This window comes from Primulina tabacum, chromosome 10 (genome assembly GCF_025594145.1).
Source record: "Primulina tabacum isolate GXHZ01 chromosome 10, ASM2559414v2, whole genome shotgun sequence".
Classification (NCBI taxonomy): domain Eukaryota; kingdom Viridiplantae; phylum Streptophyta; class Magnoliopsida; order Lamiales; family Gesneriaceae; genus Primulina; species Primulina tabacum.
Genome location: NC_134559.1, coordinates 36,611,987 through 36,636,757, shown reverse-complemented (window position 1 = coordinate 36,636,757; position 24,771 = coordinate 36,611,987). Strand labels below are relative to the sequence as shown.

The 24,771-nt window shown below is 43.4% G+C and overlaps 22 non-coding genes and 5 pseudogenes across 22 annotated transcripts; all 27 read left to right on the top strand.

Annotated features, from left to right (window-relative positions):
* The first annotated feature begins 167 nt into the window (after window positions 1–167).
* Window positions 168–285, top strand: LOC142516750 (5S ribosomal RNA). The gene has a single exon (XR_012812529.1). It is a non-coding gene; the product is annotated as a 5S ribosomal RNA (ribosomal RNA).
* Window positions 286–969: 684 nt separating this feature from the next.
* LOC142516748 (5S ribosomal RNA) lies at window positions 970–1,087 on the top strand. Its single transcript, XR_012812527.1, has one exon. It is a non-coding gene; the product is annotated as a 5S ribosomal RNA (ribosomal RNA).
* A 683-nt stretch (window positions 1,088–1,770) lies between these two features.
* LOC142517544 (5S ribosomal RNA) lies at window positions 1,771–1,888 on the top strand. The gene has a single exon (XR_012813285.1). It is a non-coding gene; the product is annotated as a 5S ribosomal RNA (ribosomal RNA).
* A 682-nt stretch (window positions 1,889–2,570) lies between these two features.
* On the top strand, window positions 2,571–2,689 carry LOC142507310 (5S ribosomal RNA). The gene has a single exon (XR_012805570.1). It is a non-coding gene; the product is annotated as a 5S ribosomal RNA (ribosomal RNA).
* A 1,448-nt stretch (window positions 2,690–4,137) lies between these two features.
* LOC142516014 (5S ribosomal RNA) lies at window positions 4,138–4,256 on the top strand. The gene has a single exon (XR_012811831.1). It is a non-coding gene; the product is annotated as a 5S ribosomal RNA (ribosomal RNA).
* A 680-nt stretch (window positions 4,257–4,936) lies between these two features.
* On the top strand, window positions 4,937–5,055 carry LOC142516013 (5S ribosomal RNA). The gene has a single exon (XR_012811830.1). It is a non-coding gene; the product is annotated as a 5S ribosomal RNA (ribosomal RNA).
* Window positions 5,056–5,738: 683 nt separating this feature from the next.
* On the top strand, window positions 5,739–5,857 carry LOC142515398 (5S ribosomal RNA). The gene has a single exon (XR_012811246.1). It is a non-coding gene; the product is annotated as a 5S ribosomal RNA (ribosomal RNA).
* Window positions 5,858–6,539: 682 nt separating this feature from the next.
* On the top strand, window positions 6,540–6,663 carry LOC142510576 (5S ribosomal RNA; annotated as a pseudogene).
* A 683-nt stretch (window positions 6,664–7,346) lies between these two features.
* Window positions 7,347–7,465, top strand: LOC142515919 (5S ribosomal RNA). Its single transcript, XR_012811740.1, has one exon. It is a non-coding gene; the product is annotated as a 5S ribosomal RNA (ribosomal RNA).
* A 682-nt stretch (window positions 7,466–8,147) lies between these two features.
* Window positions 8,148–8,266, top strand: LOC142508030 (5S ribosomal RNA). Its single transcript, XR_012806264.1, has one exon. It is a non-coding gene; the product is annotated as a 5S ribosomal RNA (ribosomal RNA).
* A 682-nt stretch (window positions 8,267–8,948) lies between these two features.
* On the top strand, window positions 8,949–9,067 carry LOC142516666 (5S ribosomal RNA). Its single transcript, XR_012812449.1, has one exon. It is a non-coding gene; the product is annotated as a 5S ribosomal RNA (ribosomal RNA).
* A 680-nt stretch (window positions 9,068–9,747) lies between these two features.
* On the top strand, window positions 9,748–9,866 carry LOC142515909 (5S ribosomal RNA). The gene has a single exon (XR_012811731.1). It is a non-coding gene; the product is annotated as a 5S ribosomal RNA (ribosomal RNA).
* A 685-nt stretch (window positions 9,867–10,551) lies between these two features.
* Window positions 10,552–10,665, top strand: LOC142511304 (5S ribosomal RNA; annotated as a pseudogene).
* Window positions 10,666–11,931: 1,266 nt separating this feature from the next.
* LOC142511441 (5S ribosomal RNA) lies at window positions 11,932–12,056 on the top strand (annotated as a pseudogene).
* A 780-nt stretch (window positions 12,057–12,836) lies between these two features.
* Window positions 12,837–12,955, top strand: LOC142507529 (5S ribosomal RNA). The gene has a single exon (XR_012805784.1). It is a non-coding gene; the product is annotated as a 5S ribosomal RNA (ribosomal RNA).
* A 900-nt stretch (window positions 12,956–13,855) lies between these two features.
* On the top strand, window positions 13,856–13,973 carry LOC142508233 (5S ribosomal RNA). Its single transcript, XR_012806458.1, has one exon. It is a non-coding gene; the product is annotated as a 5S ribosomal RNA (ribosomal RNA).
* Window positions 13,974–14,654: 681 nt separating this feature from the next.
* On the top strand, window positions 14,655–14,777 carry LOC142510146 (5S ribosomal RNA). The gene has a single exon (XR_012808276.1). It is a non-coding gene; the product is annotated as a 5S ribosomal RNA (ribosomal RNA).
* A 682-nt stretch (window positions 14,778–15,459) lies between these two features.
* On the top strand, window positions 15,460–15,578 carry LOC142511885 (5S ribosomal RNA; annotated as a pseudogene).
* Window positions 15,579–16,569: 991 nt separating this feature from the next.
* LOC142511602 (5S ribosomal RNA) lies at window positions 16,570–16,687 on the top strand (annotated as a pseudogene).
* A 684-nt stretch (window positions 16,688–17,371) lies between these two features.
* On the top strand, window positions 17,372–17,490 carry LOC142516504 (5S ribosomal RNA). The gene has a single exon (XR_012812295.1). It is a non-coding gene; the product is annotated as a 5S ribosomal RNA (ribosomal RNA).
* A 683-nt stretch (window positions 17,491–18,173) lies between these two features.
* Window positions 18,174–18,292, top strand: LOC142506514 (5S ribosomal RNA). The gene has a single exon (XR_012804803.1). It is a non-coding gene; the product is annotated as a 5S ribosomal RNA (ribosomal RNA).
* Window positions 18,293–19,579: 1,287 nt separating this feature from the next.
* Window positions 19,580–19,697, top strand: LOC142507388 (5S ribosomal RNA). The gene has a single exon (XR_012805647.1). It is a non-coding gene; the product is annotated as a 5S ribosomal RNA (ribosomal RNA).
* A 681-nt stretch (window positions 19,698–20,378) lies between these two features.
* On the top strand, window positions 20,379–20,497 carry LOC142510411 (5S ribosomal RNA). The gene has a single exon (XR_012808522.1). It is a non-coding gene; the product is annotated as a 5S ribosomal RNA (ribosomal RNA).
* Window positions 20,498–22,111: 1,614 nt separating this feature from the next.
* LOC142506664 (5S ribosomal RNA) lies at window positions 22,112–22,234 on the top strand. Its single transcript, XR_012804948.1, has one exon. It is a non-coding gene; the product is annotated as a 5S ribosomal RNA (ribosomal RNA).
* A 654-nt stretch (window positions 22,235–22,888) lies between these two features.
* LOC142516923 (5S ribosomal RNA) lies at window positions 22,889–23,007 on the top strand. Its single transcript, XR_012812691.1, has one exon. It is a non-coding gene; the product is annotated as a 5S ribosomal RNA (ribosomal RNA).
* A 680-nt stretch (window positions 23,008–23,687) lies between these two features.
* Window positions 23,688–23,806, top strand: LOC142515508 (5S ribosomal RNA). Its single transcript, XR_012811352.1, has one exon. It is a non-coding gene; the product is annotated as a 5S ribosomal RNA (ribosomal RNA).
* A 797-nt stretch (window positions 23,807–24,603) lies between these two features.
* On the top strand, window positions 24,604–24,722 carry LOC142516159 (5S ribosomal RNA). Its single transcript, XR_012811969.1, has one exon. It is a non-coding gene; the product is annotated as a 5S ribosomal RNA (ribosomal RNA).
* Window positions 24,723–24,771: the final 49 nt, after the last annotated feature.

The window sequence follows — 24,771 nt, the reverse complement described above, 5'->3', positions numbered from 1 at the left end:
CGCGACACGAGGATTTACCAGGGAGTGTCACCCATCCTAGCTCTTCCATCGCGCTAGAACGCTTAACTTCATGGTTCTTATTGGGCGAGAGCAGTGCCGAGTGTTGTCCATCGCCGCCCGCTCCTACGTACTCAAGGGTTATAAGAATAAACTTCCCACTCAATGTCGGGTGCGATCATACCAGCACTAATGCACCGGATCTTATCAGAACTCCGAAGTTAAGCGTGCTTGGGCGAGAGCAGTACTAGAATGGGTGACCCCTTGGAAGTACTCGTGTTGCACCCCTTTTCGTGTTTTTCTATTTTTGATTACTTGTTGACAGACGATTTTCGGCTCAAATCATCTGAATCTTGATCGGGACCTGATAAGACATGTGAAATCAACGTAGCTCGGGCACTGCCGGATTTGGACAAAATTGTAGGCTAATTTAATTGTAAACGGGCAAACGAACGAGACTCTTTACTCCGAAACGAGGTGGCGAGATTTTAGCCTAATTCCTTCTCTAAGACCCTCTAATTTGAGATTTTCAGCTTCTGTCAGGCTTCCGTTTCCTCGAGAAATCCGCTTAGAAAGTTCGAAATTCGATTCTGGATTCATTTTATCGTATCCCAGGCATAATAATAGCTTTACATTCGCTATTTTCTTCTTCTTAATTTTTTTTCTATTTTCTGGGAACATTTAGCGATTTTTGTTGTTGTGAGCCGGTTCTGTGCGAAAGGGTATGACAAATATTACTCCGGAGACGGTTAACTCATTAAAAACAAATATTTCGACTGTTTTAGCCATAATGTACGTAAACGATCGCGACACGAGGATTTAACAGGGAGTGTCACCCATCCTAGCTCTTCCATCGCGCTAGAACGCTTAACTTCATAGTTCTTATTGGGCGAGAGCAGTGCCGAGTGTTGTCCATCGCCGCCCGCTCCTACGTACTCAATGGATATGAGAATAAACTTCCCACTCAATGTCGGGTGCGATCATACCAGCACTAATGCACCGGATCTTATCAGAACTCCGAAGTTAAGCGTGCTTGGGCGAGAGCAGTACTAGAATGGGTGACCCCTTGGAAGTACTCGTGTTGCACCCCTTTTCGTGTTTTTCTATTTTTGATTACTTGTTGACAGACGATTTTCGGCTCAAATCTTCTGAATCTCGATCGGGACCTGATAAGACATGTGAAATCAACGTAGCTCGGGCACTGCCGGATTTGGACAAAATTGTAGGCTAATTTAATTGTAAACGGGCAAACGAACGAGACTCTTTACTCCGAAACGAGGTGGCGAGATTTTAGCCTAATTCCTTCTCTAAGACCCTCTAATTTGAGATTTTCAGCTTCTGTCAGGCTTCCGTTTCCTCGAGAAATCCGCTTAGAAAGTTCGAAATTCGATTCCGGTTTCATTTTATCGTATCCCAGGCATAATAATAGCTTTACATTCGCTATTTTCTTCTTCTTAATTTTTTTCTATTTTCTGGGAACATTTAGCGATTTTTGTTGTCGTGAGCCGGTTCTGTGCGAAAGGGTATGACAAATATTACTCCGGAGACGGTTAACTCATTAAAAACAAATATTTCGACTGTTTTAGCCATAATGTACGTAAACGATCGCGACACGAGGATTTAACAGGGAGTGTCACCCATCCTAGCTCTTCCATCGCGCTAGAACGCTTAACTTCATGGTTCTTATTGGGCGAGAGCAGTGCCGAGTGTTGTCCATCGCCGCCCGCTCCTACGTACTCAAGGGATAAAAGAATAAACTTTCCACTCAATGTCGGGTGCGATCATACCAGCACTAATGCACCGGATCTTATCAGAACTCCGAAGTTAAGCGTGCTTGGGCGAGAGCAGTACTAGAATGGGTGACCCCTTGGAAGTACTCGTGTTGCATCCCTTTTCGTGTTTTTCTATTTTTGATTACTTGGTGACAAACGATTTTCGGCTCAAATAATCTGAATCTCGATCGGGACTAGATAAGACATGTGAAATCAACGTAGCTCGGACACTGCCGGATTTGGACAAAATTGTAGCCTAATTTGATTGTAAACGGGCAAACGAACGAGACTCATTCCTCCGCAATGAGCTGACGAGATTTTAGCCGAATTCCTTCTCTAAGGCCCTCTAATTTGCGATTTTCCGCTTCTGTTAACTTCTGTTTCCTCGAGACATTCGCTTAGGAAGTTCGAAATTCGATTTCGGTTCCGCTTTATCGTATCCCAGACATAATAAAAGCTTTACATTCGCTATTTTCTTTTTTTTATTTTTTTCCTATTTTCTGGGAACATTTAGCGATTTTTGTTGTCGTGAGCCGGTTCTGTGCGGAAGGGTATGACCCAGATTACTCCGGAGACGGGTAACTCATTAAAAACTATTATTTCGAATTTTTTATCCATAATTTATATAAACGGTCGTGACACGAGGTCTTCCCAGGGAGGTCACCAATCCTAGCTCTGTCATTGCGCCAGAATGCTTAACTTCATGGTTCTGATTGGGCGAGAGCAGTGCCGCGTGTTGTCCATCGCCGCCCGCTCCACACGTACTCGAGGGATATAAGAATAAACATCCCACTCAATGTCGGGTACGATCATACCAGCATTAATGCACCGGATCCCATCAGAACTTCGAAGTTAAGTGTGCTTGAACGAGAGCAGTACTAGGGTGGGTGACCCCCTGGGAAGTTCTCGTGTTGCACCCTTTTTCGTGTTTTTCTATTTTTGATTACATGTTGACAGACGATTTTCGGCTCAAATCATATGAATCTCGATCGGGACCTGATAAGACATGTGAAATCAACGTAGCTCGGGCACTGCCGGATTGGGACAAAATTGTAGTCTAATTTGATTGTAAACGGGCAAACGAACGAGACTCATTACTCCGCAATGAGCTTGCGAGATTTTAACCAAATTTCTTCTCTAAGACCCTCTAATTTGCGATTTTCCACTTCTGTTAACCTTCCGTTTCCTCGAGAAATCCGCTTAGGAAGTTCGAAATTCGATTTCGGTTCCACTTTATCGCAACCCATGCATAAGAAAAGCTTTACATTCGCTATTTTCTTCTTCTTATTTTTTTCCTATTTTCTGGGAACATTAAGCGATTTTTGTTGTCGTGAGCCGGTTCTGTGCCGAAGAGTATGACCCAGATTACTCCGGAGAAAGTTAACTAATTAAAAACAATTATGTCGACTGTTTTATCCATAATTTACGTAAACGGTCACGAACCGAGGACTTCCACGGGAGGTCACCCATCCTAGCTCTGCCATCGCGCCAGAACACTTAACTTCATGGTTCTGATTGGGCGAGAGCAGTGCCGCGTGTTGTCCATCGCCGCCCGTTCCACACGTACTCGAGGGATATAAGAATGAACATTCAACTCAATCTCTGGTGCGATCATACTAGCACTAATGCACCGGATCCCATCAGAACTCCGAAGTTAAGCGTCCTTGGAAGTCCTCGTGTTGCACCCCTTTTCGTGTTTTTCTATTTTTGATTACTTGTTGACAGATGATTTTCGGCTCAAATCACTTGAATTTCGATCAGGACCATATAAGACATGTGAAATCAACGTAGCTCGAACATTGCCGGATTTGGACAAAATTGTAGCCTAATTTGATTGTAAACAGGCAAACGAACGAGACTTTTTACTCCGCAATGAGCTGGCGAGATTTTAGCCGAATTTCTTCTCTAAAACCCTCTAATTTGCGATTTTCCGCTTCTGTTAAGCTTTCGTTTCCTCGAGAAATCCGCTTAGGAAGTCTGAAATTGATTCCGGTTCCATTTTATTTTATCCTAGGCATAATAATAGCTTTATATTCGCTATTTTCCTCTTCTTATTTATTTCTATTTTATGGGAATACTTAGCGATTTTTGTTGTCGTGAGCCGGTTCTGTGCGGAAGGGTATGACGCAGATTACTCCAGAGACGGTTAACTCATTAAAAACAATTATTTCGAATGTTTTATCCATAATTTATGTAAACGGTCGCGACACGAGGTCTTCCCAAGGAGGTCACCCATCCTAGCTCTGCCATCGCGCAGAATGCTTAACTTCATGGTTCTGATTGGGCGAGAGCAGTGCCGCGTGTTGTCCATCTCCGCCCGCTCCACACGTACGCGAGGCATATAAGAATAAAAATCCCACTCAATGTGGGGTGCGATCATACCAGCACTAATGCACCGGATCCCAACAGAACTCCGAAGTTAAGCGTGCTTGGGCGAGACCAGTACTAGGATAGGTGACCCCCAGGGAACTCCTTGTGTTGCACCCCTTTTCGTGTTTTTCTATTTTTGATTACTTGTTTACAGACGATTTTTGGCTCAAATAATCTGAATCTCTATCGGGACCTGATAAGAAATGTGAAATCAACGTAGCTCGGGCACTGCCGGATTCGGACAAAATTGTAGCCTAATTTGATTGTAAACAGGCAAACGAACGAGACTTTTTACTCCGCAATGAGCTGGCGAGATTTTAGCCGAATTTCTTCTCTAAAACCCTCTAATTTGCGATTTTCCGCTTCTGTTAAGCTTTCGTTTCCTCGAGAAATCCGCTTAGGAAGTCTGAAATTGATTCCGGTTCCATTTTATTTTATCCTAGGCATAATAATAGCTTTATATTCGCTATTTTCCTCTTCTTATTTATTTCTATTTTATGGGAATACTTAGCGATTTTTGTTGTCGTGAGCCGGTTCTGTGCGGAAGGGTATGACGCAGATTACTCCAGAGACGGTTAACTCATTAAAAACAATTATTTCGAATGTTTTATCCATAATTTATGTAAACGGTCGCGACACGAGGTCTTCCCAAGGAGGTCACCCATCCTAGCTCTGCCATCGCGCAGAATGCTTAACTTCATGGTTCTGATTGGGCGAGAGCAGTGCCGCGTGTTGTCCATCTCCGCCCGCTCCACACGTACGCGAGGCATATAAGAATAAAAATCCCACTCAATGTGGGGTGCGATCATACCAGCACTAATGCACCGGATCCCAACAGAACTCCGAAGTTAAGCGTGCTTGGGCGAGACCAGTACTAGGATAGGTGACCCCCAGGGAACTCCTTGTGTTGCACCCCTTTTCGTGTTTTTCTATTTTTGATTACTTGTTTACAGACGATTTTTGGCTTAAATAATCTGAATCTCTATCGGGACCTGATAAGAAATGTGAAATCAACGTAGCTCGGGCACTGCCGGATTCGGACAAAATTGTAGCCTAATTTGATTGTAAACGGGCAAACGAATGAGACTCATAACTCCGCAATGAGCTTGCGAGATTTTAACCAAATTCCTTCTCTAAGACCCTCTAATTTGCGATTTTCCACTTCTGTTAACCTTCCGTTTCCTCGAGAAATCCGATTAGGAAGTTCGAAATTCGATTTCGGTTCCACTTTATCGTATCCCAGGCATAATAAAAGCTTTACATTCGCTATTTTCTTCTTCTTATTTTTTTCCTATTTTCTGTGAACATTTAGCGATTTTTGTTGTCGTGAGCTGATTCTGTGCGGAAGGGTATGACGCAGATTACTCCGGAGACGGTTAACTCATTAAATACAATTATTTCGAAAGTTTTATCCATAATTTATGTAAACGGTCGCGACACGAGGTCTTCCCAGGGAGGTCACCCATCCTAGCTCTGCCATCGCGCCAGAACGCTTAACTTCATGGTTCTGATTGGACGATAGCAGTGCCGCGTGTTGTCCATCGCCGCCCGCTCCACACGTACTCGAAGGATATAAGAATAAACATCCCACTCAATGTGAGGTGCGATCATACCAGCACTAATGCACCGGATCCCATTAGATCTCCGAGGTTAAACGTGCTTGGGCGAGAGCAGTACTAGGATGGGTGACCCCCTAGGAAGTCCTCGTGTTGCACCCCTTTTCGTTTTTTTCTATTTTTGATTACTTGTTGACAGAAGATTTTCGGTTCAAATCATCTGAATCTCTATCGGAACCAGATAAGACATGTGAAATCAACGTAGCTCGGGCACTGCAATATTTGGACAAAATTGTAGGCTAATTTGATTGTAAACGGGCAAACGAACGAGACTCATTACTCCGCAATGAGGTGGCGATATTTTAGCCAAATTTCTTCTCTAAGACCCTCTAATTTGCGATTTTCCGCTTCTGTTAAGCTTCCGTTTTCTCTAGAAATTTGTTTAGGAAGCTCAAAATTCGATTATGGTTCCATTTTATCGTATCCCAAGCATAATAATAACTTAACATTCGCTATTTTCTTCTTCTTATTTTTTTCTATTTTCTGGGAACATTTAGCGACTTTTGTTGTCGTGAGCCGGTTCTGTGCGGAAGGGTATGACGCAGATTACTCCGGAGACGGTTAACTCATTAAAAACAATTATTTCGACTGTTTTATCCATAATTTACGTAAACGGTCGCGACACAAGGACTGCCCAGGGAAGTCACCCATCCTAGCTCTGCCATCGCGCCAGAACGCTTAACTTCATGGTTCTGATTGGACGAGAGCAGTGCCGCGTGTTGTCCATCGCCGCCCGCTCCACACGTACTCGAGGGATATAAGAATAAACAATCCACTCAATGTTAGGTGCGATCATACCAGCACTAATGCACCGGATCCCATCAGAACTCCGAAGTTAAGCGAGCTTGGGCGAGAGCATTACTGGGATGGGTGACCCGACCCCCTGGGAAGTCCTGGTGTTGCACGTCTTTTCGTGTTTTGCTATTTTTGATTATTTGTTGACAGACGATTTTCGGCTCAAATCATCTGAATCATGATCAGGACCAGATAAGACATGTGAAATCAACGTAGCTCGGGCATTGCCGGATTTGGACAAAATTGTAGCCTAATTTGATTGTAAACGGGCAAACGAACGAGACTCATTACTCCGCAATGAGCTGGCGAGATTTTAGCAGAATTCCTTCTCTTAGACTCTCTAATTTTCGATTTTTTTCTTCTGTTTAGCTTCCGTTTTCTCGAGAAATCCGTTTAGGAAGTTCGAAATTCGATTCCGATTCCATTTTATTGTATCTCAAGCATATTAATAGCTTTACATTCGCTATTTTCTTCTTCTTATTTTTTTTCTATTTTCTGGGAACATTTAGCGATTCTTGTTGTCGTGAGTCGGTTCTGTGTGGAAGGGTATGACGCAGATTACTCCGGAGACGATTAACTCATTAAAAACAATTATTTTGACTGTTTTATCCATAATTTACGTAAACGGTCGCGACACGAGGACTTCCCAGGGAGGTCACCCTTCCTAGCTCTGCCATCACGCCAGAACGTTTAACTTCATGGTTCTGATTGGGCGAGAGCAGTGCCGCGTGTTGTCCATCGCCGCCCGCGCCACACGTACTCGAGGGATATAAGAATAAACATTCCACTCAATGTCGGGTGCGATCATACCAGCACTAATGCACCGGATCCCATCAGAACTTCAAAGTTAATCGTGCTTGGGCGAGAGCAGTACTAGAATGGGTGACCCCCTGGGAAGTCCTCGTGTTGCACACCTTTTCGTGTTTTTCTATTTTTGATTACTTGTTGCCAGATGATTTTCGGCTCAAATCATCTGAATCTTGATCGGGACCAGATAAGACATGTGAAATCAACGTAGCTCGGGCACTGCCGGATTTGGACAAAATTGTAAGTTAATTTGATTGTAAACGGGCAAACAAACGAGACTCATTACTCCGCAATGAGGTGGTGAGATTTTAGCCGAATTCCTTCTCTATGACCCTCTAATTTGCGATTTTCCGCTTCTGTTAAGCTTCCGTTTCCTTGAGAAATCCGCTTAGGAAGTTCGAAATTCGATTCCAGTTCCATTTTATCGTATCCCAAGCATAATAATAGATTTCCATTCGCTATTTTTTTCTTCTTATTTTTTTATATTTTCTGGGAACATTTAGCGATTTTTGTTGTCGTGAGCCAGTATTGTGCGGAAGGATATGACGCAGATTACTCCGGAGACGGTTAACTCATTAAAAACAATTATTTTGACTGTTTTATCCATAATTTACTTAAACGGTCGCGACACGAGGACTGCCCAGGGAGGTCACCCATCCTAGCTCTGCCATCGTGCCAGAACGCTTAACTTCATGGTTCTGATTGGACGAGAGCAGTGCCGCGTGTTGTCCATCGCCGCCCGCTCCACACGTACTCGAGGGATATAAGAATAAACAATCCACTCAATGTTAGGTGCGATCATACCAGCACTAATGCACCGGATCCCATCAGAACTCCGAAGTTAAGCGAGCTTGGGCGAGAGCATTACTTGGATGGGTGACCCCCCAGGAAGTCCTGGTGTTGCACGTCTTTTCGTGTTTTTCTATCATTGATTATGTGTTGACAGACGATTTTCGGCTCAAATCATCTGAATCATGATCGGGACCAGATAAGACATGTGAAATCAACGTAGCTCGGGCATTGCCGGATTTCGACAAAATTGTAGCCTAATTTGATTGTAAACGGGCAAACGAACGAGACTCATTACTCCGCAATGAGCTGGCGAGATTTTAGCAGAATTCCTTCTCTTAGACTCTCTAATTTTCGATTTTTTTCTTCTGTTTAGCTTCCGTTTTCTCGAGAAATCCGTTTAGGAAGTTCGAAATTCGATTCCGGTTCCATTTTATCGTATCCCATGCATAATAATAGCTTTACATTCGCTATTTTTTTCTTCTTATTTTTTTCTATTTTCTGGGAACATTTAGTGATTTTTGTTGTCGTGAGTCGGTTCTGTGCGAAAGGGTATGACACAGATTACTCCGGAGACGGTAAACTCATTAAAAACAATTATTTTGACTGTTTTATCCATAATTTATGTAAACGGTCGCGACACGAGGACTTCCTAGGGAGGTCACCCATCCTAGCTCTGCCATCGTGCCAGAACGCATAACTTCATGGTTCTGATTGGACGAGAGCAGTGCCGCGTGTTGTCCATCGTCGCCCGCTCTACACGTACTCGAAGGATATAAGAATAAACATCCCACTCAATGTCGGGTGCCATCATACCAGCACAAATGCATCGGATCCCATCAGAACTCCGAAGTTAAGCGTGCTTGGGCGAGAGCAGTACTAGGATGGGTTACCCCTTGGGAAGTCCTCGTGTTGCACACCTTTTCGTGTTTTTCTATTTTTGATTACTTGTTGACAGACGATTTTCGGCTTAAATCATCTGAATCTCGATCGAGACCTGATAAGACATGTGAAATAAACGTAGCTCGGGAACTGCTGGATTTGGGAAAAATTGAAGGCTAATATGATTGTAAACGGACAAACGAACGAGACTCATTACTCCGCAATGAGCTGGCGAGATTTTAGCCGAATTCCTTCTCTAAGACCCTCTAATTTGCGATTTTCAGCTTCTGTCAAGTTTCTGTTTCCTCGAGAAATCCGCTTAGGAAGTTCGAAATTCGATTCCGGTTCCATTTTATCATATCCCAGCCATAATAAAAGCTTTACATTCGTTATTTTTTTCTTATTTTTTTTCTATTTTCTGGGAAAATTTAGCGATTTTTGTTGTCGTGAGCCGGTTCTGTGCGGAAGGGTATGATGCAGATTACTCCAAAGACATTTAACTCATCAAAAACGATTATTTCGACAGTTTTAGCCTTAATTTACGTAAACGGTCGTGACACGAGGAATGCCCAGGGAGGTCACCCATCCTAGCTCTGCCATCGTACTATAACGCTAAACTTCATGGTTCTGATTGGGCGAGAGAAGTGCCGCGTGTTGTTTATCGCCTTCCGCTCCACACGTACTCGAATGATATAAGAATAAACATCCCACTCAATGTCGGGTGCGATCATACCAGCACTAATGCACCGGATCCCATCAAAACTCCGAAGTTAAGCGTGCTTGGGCGAGAGCAGTACTAGGATTGGTGACCCCCTGGGAAGTCCTCGTGTTGCACGCCTTTTCGTGTTTTTCTATTTTTGATTATTTGTTGACAGACGATTTTCGTCTCAAATCATCTGAATCTTGATCGGGACCAGATAAGACATGTGAAATCAACGTAGCTCGGGCACCGCCGGATTTGGACAAAATTGTAGGCTAATTTGATTGTAAACGGGCAAACGAACGAGACTCATTACTCCGCAATGAGCTGGCGAGATTTTAGCAGAATTTCTTCTCTAAGACTCTCTAATTTTCGATTTTCCGCTTCTGTTAAGCTTCCGTTTCCTCGAGAAATCTGTTTAGGAAGTTCGAAATTCGATTCCGGTTCAATTTTATCGTATCTCAGGCATATTTATAGCTTTACATTCGCTATTTTCTTCTTCTTATTTTTTTTTTCTATTTTCTAGGAACATTTAGCGATTTTGGTTGTCGTGAGTCGGTTCTGTGCGGAAGGGTATGACGCAGATTACTCCGGAGACGGTTAACTCATTAAAAACAATTATTTTGACTGTTTTATCCATAATTTACGTAAACGGTCGCGACACGAGGACTTCCAAGGGAGGTCACCCTTCATAGCTCTGCCATCACGCCAGAACGCTTAACTTCATTTTTCTGATTGGGCGAGAGCAGTGCCGTGTGTTGTCCATCGCCGCCCGCGCCACACGTACTCGAGGGATATAAGAATAAACATTCCACCCAATGTCGGGTGCGATCATACCAGCACTAATTCACCGGATCCCATCAGAACTCTGAAGTTAAGCGTGCTTCGGCGAGAGCAGTACTAGGATGGGTGACCCGAAGTCCTCGTGTTGCATGCCTTTTCGTGTTGCAAACGAACGAGACTAATTACTTTGCATTGAGCTGGCGATATTCTAGCCGAATTCCTTCTCTAAGACTCTCTAATTTGCGATTTTCCGCTTCTGTTAAACTTCCGTTTCCTCGAGAAATCCGCTAATTCGATTCCGGTTCCATTTTATCGTATCCCAGGCATAATATTAGCTTCACATTCGCTATTTTTTTCTTCTTATTTTTTTTCTATTTTCTGGGAACATTTAGTGATTTTTGTTGTCGTGAGTCGGTTCTGTGCGAAAGGGTATGACACAGATTACTCCGGAGACGGAAAACTCATTAAAAACAATTATTTTGACTGTTTTATCCATAATTTATGTAAACGGTCGCGACATGAGGACTTCCTAGGGAGGTCACCATTCCTAGCTCAGCCATCACGCCAGAACGCTTAACTTCATGGTTCTGATTGGGCGAGAGCATTGCCGCGTGTTGTCCATCTCCGCCCGCGCCACACGTACTCGAGGTATATAAGAATAAACATCCCACTCAATGTTGGGTGCGATCATACCAGCACTAATGCACCGGACCCCCTGGGATGTCCTTGTGTTGCACCCCTTTTCGTGTTTTTCTATTTTTGATTACTTGTTGAGAGACGATTTACGGCTCAAATCATCTGAATCTCGATCGGGACCATATAAGTCATGTGAAATCAACGTAGCTCGGGCACTGCCGGATTAGGACAAAATTGTAGCCTAATTTGATTGTAAACGGGCAAACGAACGAGACTCATTACTCCGCAATGAGCTGGCGAGATTTTAGCCGAATTCTTTCTCTAAGACCCTCAAATTTGCGATTTTCCGCTTCTGTTAAGCTTTCGTTTCCTCGAGAAATCCATTTAGGAAGTCTGAAATTCGATTCCAGTTTCATTTTATCGTATCCTAGGCATAATAATAGCTTTACATTCGCTATTTTCTTCTTCTTTTTTTTCTATTTTCTGGGAACATTTAGCGATTTTTGTTGTCGTGAGCCGGTTCTGTGCAGAAGGGTATGATGCAGATTACTCTGGAGACGGTTAACTCATTAAAAACAATTATTTAGATTGTTTTAGCCTTAATTTACGTAAACGGTCGCGACACGAGGAATGCCCAGGGAGGTCACCCATCCTAGCTCTACCATCGCGCCAGAACGCTTAACTTCATGGTTCTGATTGGGCGAGAGCAGTGCCGCGTGTTGACCATCGCCGCCTGCTCCACATGTACTCGAAGGATATAAGAATAAACCTCACACTCAATGTCGGGTGCGATCATACCAGCACTAATGCACCGGATCCCATCAGAACTCCGAAGTTAAGCATGCTTGGGCGAGAGCAGTACTAGGATGGGATGGGTGACCCCCTGGGAAGCCCTAGTGTGTTCACCCTTTTTCGTGTTTTTCTATTTTTGATTACTTGTTGACAGACGATTTTCGGCTGAAGTTAAGCGCGCTTGGGCGAGAGCAGTACTAGGATCGGTGACCCCCTAGGAAGTCCTCGTGTTGCACCCCTTTTCGTGTTTTTCCATTTTTAATTACTTGTTGATAGACGAATTTCGGCTCAAATTATCTGAATCTCGATCAGGACCAGATAAAACATGTGAAATCAACGTAGCTCGGGCACAGCCGGAAATTGGACAAAATTGTAGCCTAATTAGATTGTAAACGGGCAAACGAACAAGACACATTACTCCGCAATGAGCTGGCAAGAGTTTAGCCGAATTCTTTCTCAAATCCGCATAGGAAGTTTGAAATTCGAGAAATCCGCATAGGAAGTTTGAAATTCGATTCCGGTTCCATTTATCGTATCCTAGGCATAATAATAGGTTTACATTCGCTATTTTCTTCTTCTTATTTTTTTTCTATTTTCTGGGAACATTTAGCCATTTTTGTTGTCGTGAGCCGGTTCTGTGCGGAAAGGTATGACGCAGATTACTCCGGAGACGGTTAACTCATTAAAAACAATTATTTCGACTGTTTTAGCCTTAGTTTACGTAAACAGTCGCGACACGAGGAATGCCCAGGGAGGTCACCCATCCTAGCTCTGTCATCGCGCCAGAACGCTTAACTTCATGGTTCTGATTGGGCGAGAGCAGTGCCGCGTGTTGTCCATCGCCGCCCGCTCCACACGTACTGGAGGGATATAAGAATATACATCCTATCCAATGTTGGGTGCGATCATACCAGCACTAAAGCACCGGATCCCATCAGAAATCCGAAGTTAAGCGTGCTTGGCCGAGAGCAGTACTAGGATGGGTGACCCCCTGGGATGTCTTCGTGATGCACCCCTTTTAGTGTTTTTCTATTTTTGATTATTTGTTGACAGACGATTTTCGGCTGGAGTTAAGCGTGCTTAAGCGAGAGCAGTACTAGGATGGGTGACCCCCTAGGAAGTCCTCGTGTTGCATCCCTTTTCGTGTTTTTCTATTTTAAATTACTTGTTGATAGACGAATTTCGGCTCAAATCATCTGAATCTCGATCAGGACCAGATAAAACATGTGGAATCAACGTAACTCAGGCACTGCCGGATTCGGACAAAATTGTATCCTAATTAGATTGTAAACGGGCAAACGAAGGAGACGCATTACTCCGCAATGAGCTGGCGAGATTTTAGTCGAATTCCTTCTCTAAGACCATCTAATTTGAGATAATCCGCTTCTGTTAAGCTTCCGTTTCCTCGAGAAATCCGCATAGGAAGTTTGAAATTCAACTCCGGTTCCATTTTATCGTATCCTAGGAGTAATAATAGCTTTACATTCGCTATTTTCTTCTTCTTATTTTTTTTTTCTATTTCTTGGAACATTTAGCAATTTTTGTTGTCGTGAGCCGGTTCTGTGCTGAAGGATATGACGCAGATTACTCAGGAGATGGTTATGCCATCACGCCAGAACACTTAACTTCATGGTTCTGATTGGGCGAAAGCAGTGCCGCGTGTCCGCAATGATGCAGATCACTCTGGAGACGGTTAACTCATTAAAAACAATTATTTCGATTGTTTTTGCCTTAATTTGTGTAAACGGTCGCGACACAAGGACTGCTCAGGGAGGTCACCCATCCTAGCTCTGTCATCGCGCCAGAACGCTTAACTTCGTGGTTCTGATTGGGCGAGAGCAGTGCCGCGTGTTGTTCATCGCCGCCCGCTCCACATGTACTCGAAGGATATAAGAATAAACATCCCACTCAATGTCGAGTGCGATCATACCAGCACTAATGCACCGGATCCCATCAAACTCCGAAGTTAAGCGTGCTTGGGCGGGAGCAGTACTAGGATGGTTGACCCCCTTGGAAGTCCTCGTGTTGCACCTCTTTTCGTGTTTTTCTATTTTTGATTACTTGTTGACAAACGATTTTCGGCTCAAATCATCTGAATCTCGATCGGGACCAATTAAAACATGTGAAATCAACGTAGCTCGGGCATTGTCGGATTTGGAAAAAATTGTAGGCTAATTTGATTGTAAACTGGCAAACGAACGAGACTTTTTACTCCGCAATGAGCTGGCGAGAGTTTGGCGAATTCTTTTCTAAGACCCTCTAATTTGCAATTTTCCGCTTCTGTTAAGCTTCCGTTTCCTCGAGAAATCCGCATAGGAAGTTTGAAATTCGATTCCGGTTCCATTTTATCGTATCCTAAGCATAATAATAGCTTTACAATTACTATTTTCTTCTTCTTATTTTTTTTCTAATTTCTGGGAACATTTAACGATTTTTGTTGTCGTGAGCCGGTTCTGTGCGGAAGGGTATGACGCAGATTACTTCGGGGACGGTTAACTCATTAAAAACAATTATTTCGACTGTTTTATCCATAATTTACGTAAACGGTCGCGACACAAGGTTTGCCCAGGGTGGTCACCCATCCTAGCTCTGTCATCGCGCCAGAACGCTTAACTTCGTGGTTCTGATTGGGCGAGAGCAGTGCCGCGTGTTGTTCATTGCCGCTCGCTCTACACGTACTCGAGGGATATAATAATAAACATCCCACTCAATGTTGGGTGCGATCATACCAGCACTAATGCACCGGATCCCATCAGAACTCCGAAGTTAAGCGTGCTTAGGCGAGAGAGAGCGGTACTAGGATGGGTGACCCCCTAAAGAGTCCTCGTGTTGCACCCCTTTTCGTGTTTTTCCATTTTTAATTACTTGTTGATAGACGAATTTCGGCTCAAATCATCTGAATCTCGATCAGGACCAGATAAAACATGTGAAATCAACGTAGCTCGGGCCATGCCGGATTTGGACAAAATTGTAGCCTAATTAGATTGTAAACGGGCAAACGAACGAGACTCATTACTCCGCAATGAGCTGGCGAGAGTTTAGCCGAATTCTTTTCTAAGACCCTCTAATTTGCAATTTTCCGCTTCTGTTAAGCTTCCGTTTCCTCGAGAAATCCGCATAGGAAGTTTGAAATTCGATTCCGGTTCCATTTTATCGTATCCTAGGCATAATAATAGCTTTACAATTACTATTTTCTTCTTCTTATTTTTTTTCTATTTTCTGGGAACATTTAGCGATTTTTGTTGTCGTGAGCCAGTTCTGTGCGGAAGGGTATGACGCAGATTACTTCGGGGACGGTTAACTCATTAAAAACAATTATTTCGACTGTTTTATCCATAATGTACGTAAACGGTCGCGACACAAGGTTTGCCCAGGGAGGTCACCCATCATAGATCTGCAATCGCGCCAGAACGCTTAACTTCATGGTTCTGATTAGGAGAGAGCAGTGCCGCGTGTTGTGCATCGCCGCCAGCTCCACACGTACTCGAGGGATATAAGAATAAACATCCCACTCAATGTCGGATGCGATCATACCAGCAGTAATGCACTGGATCCCATCAGAACTCCGAAGTTAAGCGTGCTTTGGCGAGAGCAGTACTAGGATCGGTGACCCCCTAGGATGTCCTCGTGATGCACCCCTTTTCGTGTTTTTCTATTTTGGATTACTTGTTGACAGACGATTTTCGGCTCAAATCATCTGAATCTCGATCGAGACCAGATATGACATGTGAAATCAACGTAGCTCGAGCACTCCCGGATTTGGACAAAATTGTAGCCTAATTTGATTGTAAACGGGCAAATGAACGAGACTCGTTACTCCGCAATGAGCTGGCGAGATTTTAGTCGAATTCCTTCTCTAAGACCATCTAATTTGAGATAATCCTCTTCTGTTAAGCTTCCGTTTCCTCGAGAAATCCGCATAGGAAGTTTGAAATTCAACTCCGGTTCCATTTTATCGTATCCTAGGAGTAATAATAGCTTTACATTCGCTATTTTCTTCTTCTTATTTTTTTTTTCTATTTTCTTGGAACATTTAGCAATTTTTGTTGTCGTGAGCCGGTTCTGTGCTGAAGGATATGTCGCAGATTACTCAGGAGATGGTTATGCCATCGCGCCAGAACGCTTAACTTCATGGTTCTGATTGGGCGAAAGCAGTGCCGCGTGTCCGCAATGAGCTGGCGAGATTTTAGCCGAATTCCTTCTCTAAGACCCTCTAATTTGCGATTCTCCGCTTCTGTTAGGCTTCCGTTTCCTCTAGAAATCCGCTTAGGAAGTTCGAAATTCGATTCCAGTTCCATTTTATCCTATCCAAGGCATATTAATAGTTTTACATACGCTATTTTCTTCTTCTTATTTTTTTTCTATTTTCTGTGAATATTTAGCGATTTTGGTTGTCGTGAGCCGGTTTTAACTCATTAAAAATAATTATTTCGACTATTTTATCCATAATTTACGTAAACGGTCTTGACACGAGGACTTCCCAGGGAGGTCACCCATCCTAGCTCTGCCATCGCGCCAGAACGCTTAACTTCATGGTTCTGATTGGGCGAGAGCAGTGCCATGTGTTGTCCTTCGCCGCCGGCTCCACACGTACTCGGGGGATATAAGAATAAACATCCCACTCAATGTCGGGTGCGATCATACCACCATTGACGCACCGGATCCCATCAAAACTCCAAGTTTAGCGTGCTTGGGCGAGAACAGTACTAGGATGGGTGACCCCCAGGGAAGTCCTCGTGTTGCACCCCTTTTCGTGTTTTTCTATTTTTGATTACTTGTCGACAGACGATTTTCGGCTCAAATCATCTGAATCTCGATCAGGACCAGATAGGACATGTCAAATCAACGTAGCTCGAGCACTGCCGGATTTGGACAAAATTGTAGGCAAATTTGATTTTAAACAGGCAAACGAACAAGACTCATTACTCCGCAATGAGGTGGCGAGATTTTATCCGAATTTCTTCTCTAAGACCCTCTAATTTGCAATTTTCTGCTTCTGTTAAGCTTCCGTTTCCTCGAGAAATCTATTTAGGAAGTTCGAAATTCGATTCTGGTTCCATTTTATCTTATCTCAGGCATAATAATAGCTTTACATTTGCTATTTTCTTCTTTTTAGTTTTTTTTCTATTTTCTGGGAACATTTAGCGATTTTTGTTGTCGTGAGCCAGTTCTGTGCAGAAGGGTACGACGCAGATTACTCTGGAGGCGGTTAACTCAATAAAAACAATTATTTCGACTGTTTTAGCCATAATTTACGTAAACGGTCGCGACACGAGGACTGCCCAGGGAGGTCACCAATCCTAGCTCTGCGATCCCGCCAGAATGCTTAACTTCATGGTTCTGATTGGGCGAGAGTAGTGCCGCGTGTTGTCCATTGCCGCCCGCTCCACACGTACTCGAGGGATATAAGAATAAACATCCCACTGAATGTGAGGTGCGATCATACCAGCATTAATGCACCAGATCCCATTAGATCTCCGAGGTTAAACGTGCTTGGGCGAGAGCAGTACTAGGATGGGTGACCCCCTAGGAAGTCCTCGTGTTGCACCTCTTTTCGTGTTTTTCTTTTTTTGATTACTTGTTGACATACGATTTTCGGCTCAAATCATCCAAATCTCAATCGAGAACAGATAAGACATGTGAAATCAACGTAGCTCAGGCACTGCTGGATTTAGACAAAATTGTAGCCTAATTTGATTGTAAACGGGAAAACTAACGAGACTCATTACTTTGCAATAAGGTGGCGAGATTTTAGCCGAATTCATTCTCTAAGACCCTCTAATTTGCGATTTTTCGCTTCTGTTAAGCTTCTGTTTCCTCGAGAAATCCGCTTAGGAAGTTCGAAATTATATTCCGATTCCATTTTATCGTATTCCAGGCATAATAATAGCTTTACGATCGCTATTTTCTTTTTCTTATTTTTTTATTATTTTATGGGAACATTTAGCGATTTTTGTTGTCGTGAGCCGGTTCTGTGCGGAAGGGTATGACACAGATTACTCCGGAGACGGTTAACTCATTAAAAACAATTATTTCGACTGTTTTGGCCATAATTTACGTAAACGATCACGACAGGAGGACTGCCCAGGAAGGTCACCCATCCTAGCTCTGCCATCGCGCCAGAACGCTTAACTTCATGGTTCTAATTGGGCGAGAGCAGTGCCGCGTGTGGTCCATCGCCGCTCGCTCCACACGTACTCGAGGGATATAAGAATAAACATTCCACTCAATGTCAGGTGCGATCATACCAGCACTAATGCACCGGATCCCATCAGAACTACGAAGTTAAGAGTGCTTAGGCGAGAACAGTACTAGGATGGGTGACCCCTTGGGAAGTCCTCGTGTTGCACGCCTTTTCGTGTTTTTCTATTTTTGATTACTTGTTGACAGACGATTTTCGGCTCAAATTATCTGAATCTTGATCGGACCAGATAAGACGTGAAATCAACGTAGCTCGGGCACTGCCGGATTTGGACAAAATTGTAGGCTAATTAGATTGTAAACGTGCAACCGAACGAGACTCGTTACTCCGCAATGAGCTGGCGAGATTTTAGCAGAATTCCTTCTCTAAGACTCTCTAATTTGCGATTTTCCGCTTCTGTTAAGATTCCGTTTCCTCGAGAAATCCGCTTAGGAAGTTCGAAATTCGATTTCGGTTCCATTTTATCGTATCCCAGGCATAATAATAGCTTTACATTCTCTATTTTCTTCTTATTTTTTTCTATTTTCTGGGAACATTTAGCGATTTTTACTGTCGTGAGTCGGTTCTGTGCGGAAGAGTATGACGCAGATTACTCCGGAGATGGTTAACTCATTAAAAACAATTATTTTGACTGTTTTATCCATAATTTACGTAAACGATCGCGACACGAGGACTTCCCAAGGAGGTCACCCTTCCTATCTCTATCATCACGCCAGAACGCTTAACTTCATGGTTCTGATTGGGCGAGAGCAGTGCCGCGTGTTGTCCATCGCCGCCCGCTCCACACTTACTCAAGGGATATAAGAATAAACTTCCCACTCAATGTTGGTTGCGATCATACCAACACTAATCAACGTAGCTCGGGCACTGCCGGATTTGAACAAAATTGTAGGCTAATTTGATTGTAAACGGGCAAACGAACGAGACTCATTACTCCGCAATGAAGTGGTGAGATTTTAGCCGAATTTCTTCTCTATGACCCTCTAATTAGCGATTTTCCGCTTCTGTTAAGCTTCCGTTTCCTTGAGAAATCCGCTTAGGAAGTTCGAAATTTTATTCCGGATCCATTTTATCGTATCCCAAGCATAATAATAGATTTCCATTTGTTATTTTCTTCTTCTTATTTTTTTATGTCTTCTGGAAACATTTAGCGATTTTTGTTGTCGTGAGCTAGTTCTGTGCGGAAGAGTATGACGCAGATTACTCCGGAGACGGTTAACTCATTAAAAACAATTATTTTGACTGTTTTATCCATAGTTTACGTAAACGGTCGTGACACAAGGACTGGCCAGGGAAGTCACCCATCCTAACTCTGCCATCGCGTCAGAACGCTTAACTTCATGGTTCTGATTGGACGAGAGCAGTGCCGCGTGTTGTCCATCGCCGCCCGCTCCACACGTACTCGAGAGATATAAGAATAAACATTCCACTCAACGTTGGGTGCGATCATACCAGCACTAATGCATCGGATCCCATCAGAACTCCGAAGTTAAGCGTGGTTGGGCGAGTGCAGTACTAGGATGGGTGACCCTTGGGAAGTCCTCGTGTTGCACGCCTTTTCGTGTTTTTCTATTCTTGATTATTTGTTGACAGATGATTTTGGCTCAAATCATCTGAATCATGATCGGGACCAGATAAGACATGTGAAATCAACGTAGCACGGGCACTGCCGGATTTGGACAAAATTGTAGACTAATTTGATTGTAAACGGACAAACGAACGAGACTCATTACTCCGCAATGAGCTGGCGAGATTTTAGCCGAATTCCTTCTCCTAAGACCCTCTAATTTGCGATTTTTTGCTTATGTTAAACTTCCGTTTCCTCGAGAAATCCGTTTAGGAAGTCTGAAATTCGATTCCGGTTCCATTTTATCGTATCCCAGGCATAATAATAGCTTTACATTCTCTATTTTCTTCTTATTTTTTTTTCTATTTTCTGGGAACATTTAGCGATTTTTACTGTCGTGAGCCGGTTCTGTGCGGAAGAGTATGACGCAGATTACTCCGGAGATGGTTAACTCATTAAAAACAATTATTTTGACTGTTTTATCCATAATTTACGTAAACGATCGCGACACGAGGACTTCCCAAGGAGGTCACCCTTCCTATCTCTATCATCACGCCAGAACGCTTAACTTCATGGTTCTGATTGGGCGAGAGCAGTGCCACGTGTTGTCCATCGCCGCCCGCTCCACACGTACTCGAGGGATGTAAGAATAAACATCCCACTCAATGTCGGGTGCGATCTTACCAGCACTAATGCATCGGATCCCATCAGAACTCCGAAGTTAAGCATTCTTGGGCGAGAGCAGTACTAGGATGGGTGACCCCCTGGGATGTCCTCGTGATGCACCACTTTTCGTGTTTTTCTATTTTTAATTACTTGTTGACAGACGATTTTCGGCTGAAGTTAAGCGTGCTTGGGCGAGAGCAGTACTAGGATGGGTGACGACCCTCTAGGAATTCCTCGTGTTGCACCCCTTTTCGTGTTTTTCCATTTTTAATTACTTGTTGACAGACGAATTTTGGCTCAAATCATCTGAATCTCGATCAAGACCAGATAAAACATGTGAAATCAACGTTGCTCGGGCACTGCCAGATTTGGACAAAATTGTAGCCTAATTAGATTGTAAATGGGCAAACGAACGAGACTCAATACTCCGCAATGAGCTGGCGAGAGTTTAGCCGAATTTTTTCTCTAAAACCCTCTAATTTGCAATTTTCCGCTTCTGTTAAGCTTCCGTTTCCTCGAGAAATCCGCTTAGGAAGTTCGAAATTCGATTCTGGTTCCTATTTATCGTATCCCAGGCATGATAATAGGTTTACATTCGTTATTTTATTCTTCTTATTTTTTTCTATTTTCTAGGAACATTTAGCGATTTTTGTTGTCGTGAGCCGGTTCTGTGCGGAAAGGTATGACGCAGATTACTCTGGAGATGGTTAACTCATTAAAAACAATTATTTCGATTGTTTTAGCCTTAATTTACGTAAACGGTCGCGACACGAGAACTTCTCAGGGAGGTCACCCACCCTAGCTCTGCCATCGCGCCAGAACGCTTAACTTCATGGTTCTAATTGGGCGAGAGCAGTGCCGCGTGTTGCCCATCGCCGACTGCTCCACATGTATTCGAAGGATATAAGAATAAACATCTCACTCAATGTCGGGTGCGATCATACCAGCACTAATGCACTAGGATGGGTGACCCCCTGGGAAGTCCTCGTGTTTCACCCTTTTTCGTGTTTTTCTATTTTTGATTACTTGTTGACAAACGGTTTTTGGCTGAAGTTAAGCGTGCTTGGGCGAGAGCCGTACTAGGATGGGTGACCCCCTGGGAAGTCCTCGTGTTGCACCCCTTTTCGTGTTTTTCCATTTTTTATTACTTGTTGACAGACGAATTTCGGATCAAATCATCTGAATCTCGATCAGGACCTGATAAAACATGTGAAATCAACGTAGCTCGGGCACTGCCGGATTTGGACAAAATTGTAGCTTAATTAGATTGTAAACGGGCAAATGAACGAGACTCATTACTCCGCAATATGCTAGCGAGAGTTTAGCCGAATTCTTTCTCTAAGACCCTCTAATTTGCAATTTTCCGCTTTTGTTAAACTTCTGTTTCCTCGAGAAATCCGCTTTGGAAGTTCGAAAATCGATTTTAGTTCTATTTTATCGTATCCTAGGCATAATAATAGCTTTACATTCGTTATTTTCTTATTCTTTTTTTTCTATTTTCTGGGAATATTTAGCGATTTTTGTTGTCGTGAGCCGGTTCAGTGCGGAAGGGTATGACGCAGATTACTTCGGAGACGGTTAACTCATTAAAAACAATTATTTCGACTGTTTTAGCCTTAATTTACGTAATCGATCGCGACACGAGGAATGCTCATGGAGGTCACCCATCCTAGCTCTGTCATCGCGCCAGAACGCTTAACTTCATGGTTCTGATATGGAGGTCACCCACTCAATGTTGGGTGCGATCATACCAGCACTAATGCACCGGATCCCATCAGAACTCCGAAGTTAAGCGTGCTTAGGCGAGAGAGAGCAGTACTAGGATGGGTGACCCCCTAGGAAGTCCTTGTGTTGCACCCCTTTTCGTGTTTTTCCACTTTTAATTACTTGTTGATAGACGAATTTCGGCACAAATCATCTGAATCTGGATCAGGACCAGATAAAACATATGAAATCAATGTAGCTCGGGCACTGCCGGATTTGGACAAAATTGTAGCCTAATTAGATTGTAAACGGGCAAACGAACGAGACTCATTACTCCGCAATGAGATGGCGAGAGTTTAGCCAATTTCTTTCTCTAAGACCCTCTAATTTGCAATTTTCCGCTTCTGTTAAGCTTCCGTTTCCTCCAGAAATCTGCATAGGAAGTTTGAAATTCGATTCCGGTTCCATTTTATCGTATCCTAGGCATAATAATAGCTTTACATTCGCTATTTTCTTCTTCTTATTTTTTTTTATATTTTCTGGGAGCATTTAGCGATTTTTGTTGTCCTGAGCCGGTTCTGTGTGGAAGGGTATGATGCAGATTACTCCGGAGATGGTTAACTCATGGTTCTGATTGGAAGGGTATGATGCAGATTACTCCCAGGGAGGACACCCATCCTAGCTCTGCCATCGCGCCAGAACGCTTAACTTCATGGTTCTGTTTGGGAGAGAGCAGTGCCGCGTGTTGTCCATCGCCGACAGCTCCACACGTACTCGAGGGATATAAGAACAAACATCCCACTCAATGTTGGGTGCGATCATACCAGCACTAATGCACAGGATCCCATACGAACTCCGAAGTTATGCATGCCTGGGCGAGAGCAGTACTAGGATGGGTGACCTTCTGGGAAGTCCTCGTGTTGCACCCCTTTTCGTGTTTTTCTATTTTTGATTACTTGTTGACAGATGATTTTCGGCTCAAATCATCAGAATCTCGACCGGGACCAGATAAGACATGAGAAATCAACGTAGCTCAAGCACCGCCGGAATCGGACAAAATTGTAGCCTAATTTGATTGTAAACGGGCAAACGAACGAGACTCATTCCGCAATGAGCTGGCGAGATTTTAGCCGAATTCCTTCTCTAAGACCCTCTAATTTGCGATTTTCCGCTTCTGTTAAGCTTCCGTTTCCTCGAGAAATCCGGTTAGGAAGTCTGAAATTCGATTCCGGTTCCATTTTATCGTATCCTAGGAGTAATAATAGCTTTACATTCGCTATTTCTTCTTCTTATTTTTTTTTCTATTTTCTGGGAACATTTAGCGATTTTTGTTGTCGTGAGCCGGTTCTGTGCGGAAGGGTATGACGCAGATTACTCAGGAGAAGGTTAACTCATTAAAAACCATTATTTCGACTATTTTATCCATAATTTACGTAAACGGTCGCGACACGAGGACTTCCTACGGAGGACACCCATCGTAGCTCTGCCATCGCACCAGGACTCTTAACATCATTGTTCTGATTGGGCGAGAGCAGTGCCGCGTGTTGTCCATCGCCATCCGCTCCACAGGTACTCGAGGGATATAAGAATAAACATCCCACTCAATGTCTGGTGCGATCATACCAGCACTAATGCACCGGATAACATTAGAACTCCGAAGTTAAGCGTGCTTGGGCGAGAGCAGTACTAGGATGGGTGACCCCTTGGGAAGTCCTCGTGTCGCACCCCTTTTCGAGTTTTTCTATTTTTGATTAATTGATGACTGATGATTTTCGGCTCAAATCCTCTGAATCTCGATCAGGACCAGATAAGACATGTGAAATCAACGTAGCTTGAGCACTGCCGGATTTGGCTAAAATTGTAGCCTAATTTGATTATAAACGGGCAAACGAACGAGACTCATTACTCCGCAAAGAGCTGGCGAGATTTTAGCCGAATTCCTTCTCTAAGACCCTCTAATTTGCGATTTTATGCTTCTAATAAGCTTTCTTTTCCTCGAGAAATCCGTTTAGGAAGTTCAAAATTCGATTCCGGTTCCATTTTATCGTATCTCAGGCATAATAATAGCTTAACATTCGTTATTTTCTTCTTTTTTTTTTCTCTTTTCTGGGAACATTTAGCGATTTTTGTTTTCGTGAGCCGGTTCTGTGCGGAAGGGTATGACGCAGATTACTCCAGAGACCTTTAACTCATTAAAAACAATTATTTCGACTTTTTTATATTTTCTGGGAACATTTAGCGATTTTTGTTGTCGTGAGCCAGTTCTGTGCGGAAGGGTATGACGTAGATTACTCCGGAGACGGTTAACTCATTAAAAACAATTATTTTGACTGTTTTATCCATAATTTACGTAAACCGTCGCGATACGAGGACTTCCCGGGGGGTCACCTATCCTTGCTTTGCCATCGCGCCAGAACGCTTAACTTTATGGTTCTGATTGGGCGAGAGCAGTGCCGCGTGTTGTCCATCGCCGCCCGCTCCACAAGTACTCGAGGGATATAAGAATAAACATCCCACTCAATGTCGGGTGCGATCATACCAGCACTGATGCACCGGATCTCATCAAAACTCCGAAGTTAAGCGTGCTTGGGCGAGAGATGTACTAGGATGGGTGACCCCTTGGGAAGTCCTCATGTTGCACCCCTTTTCGAGTTTTTCTATTTTTGATTAATTGATGACAGATGATTTTCGGC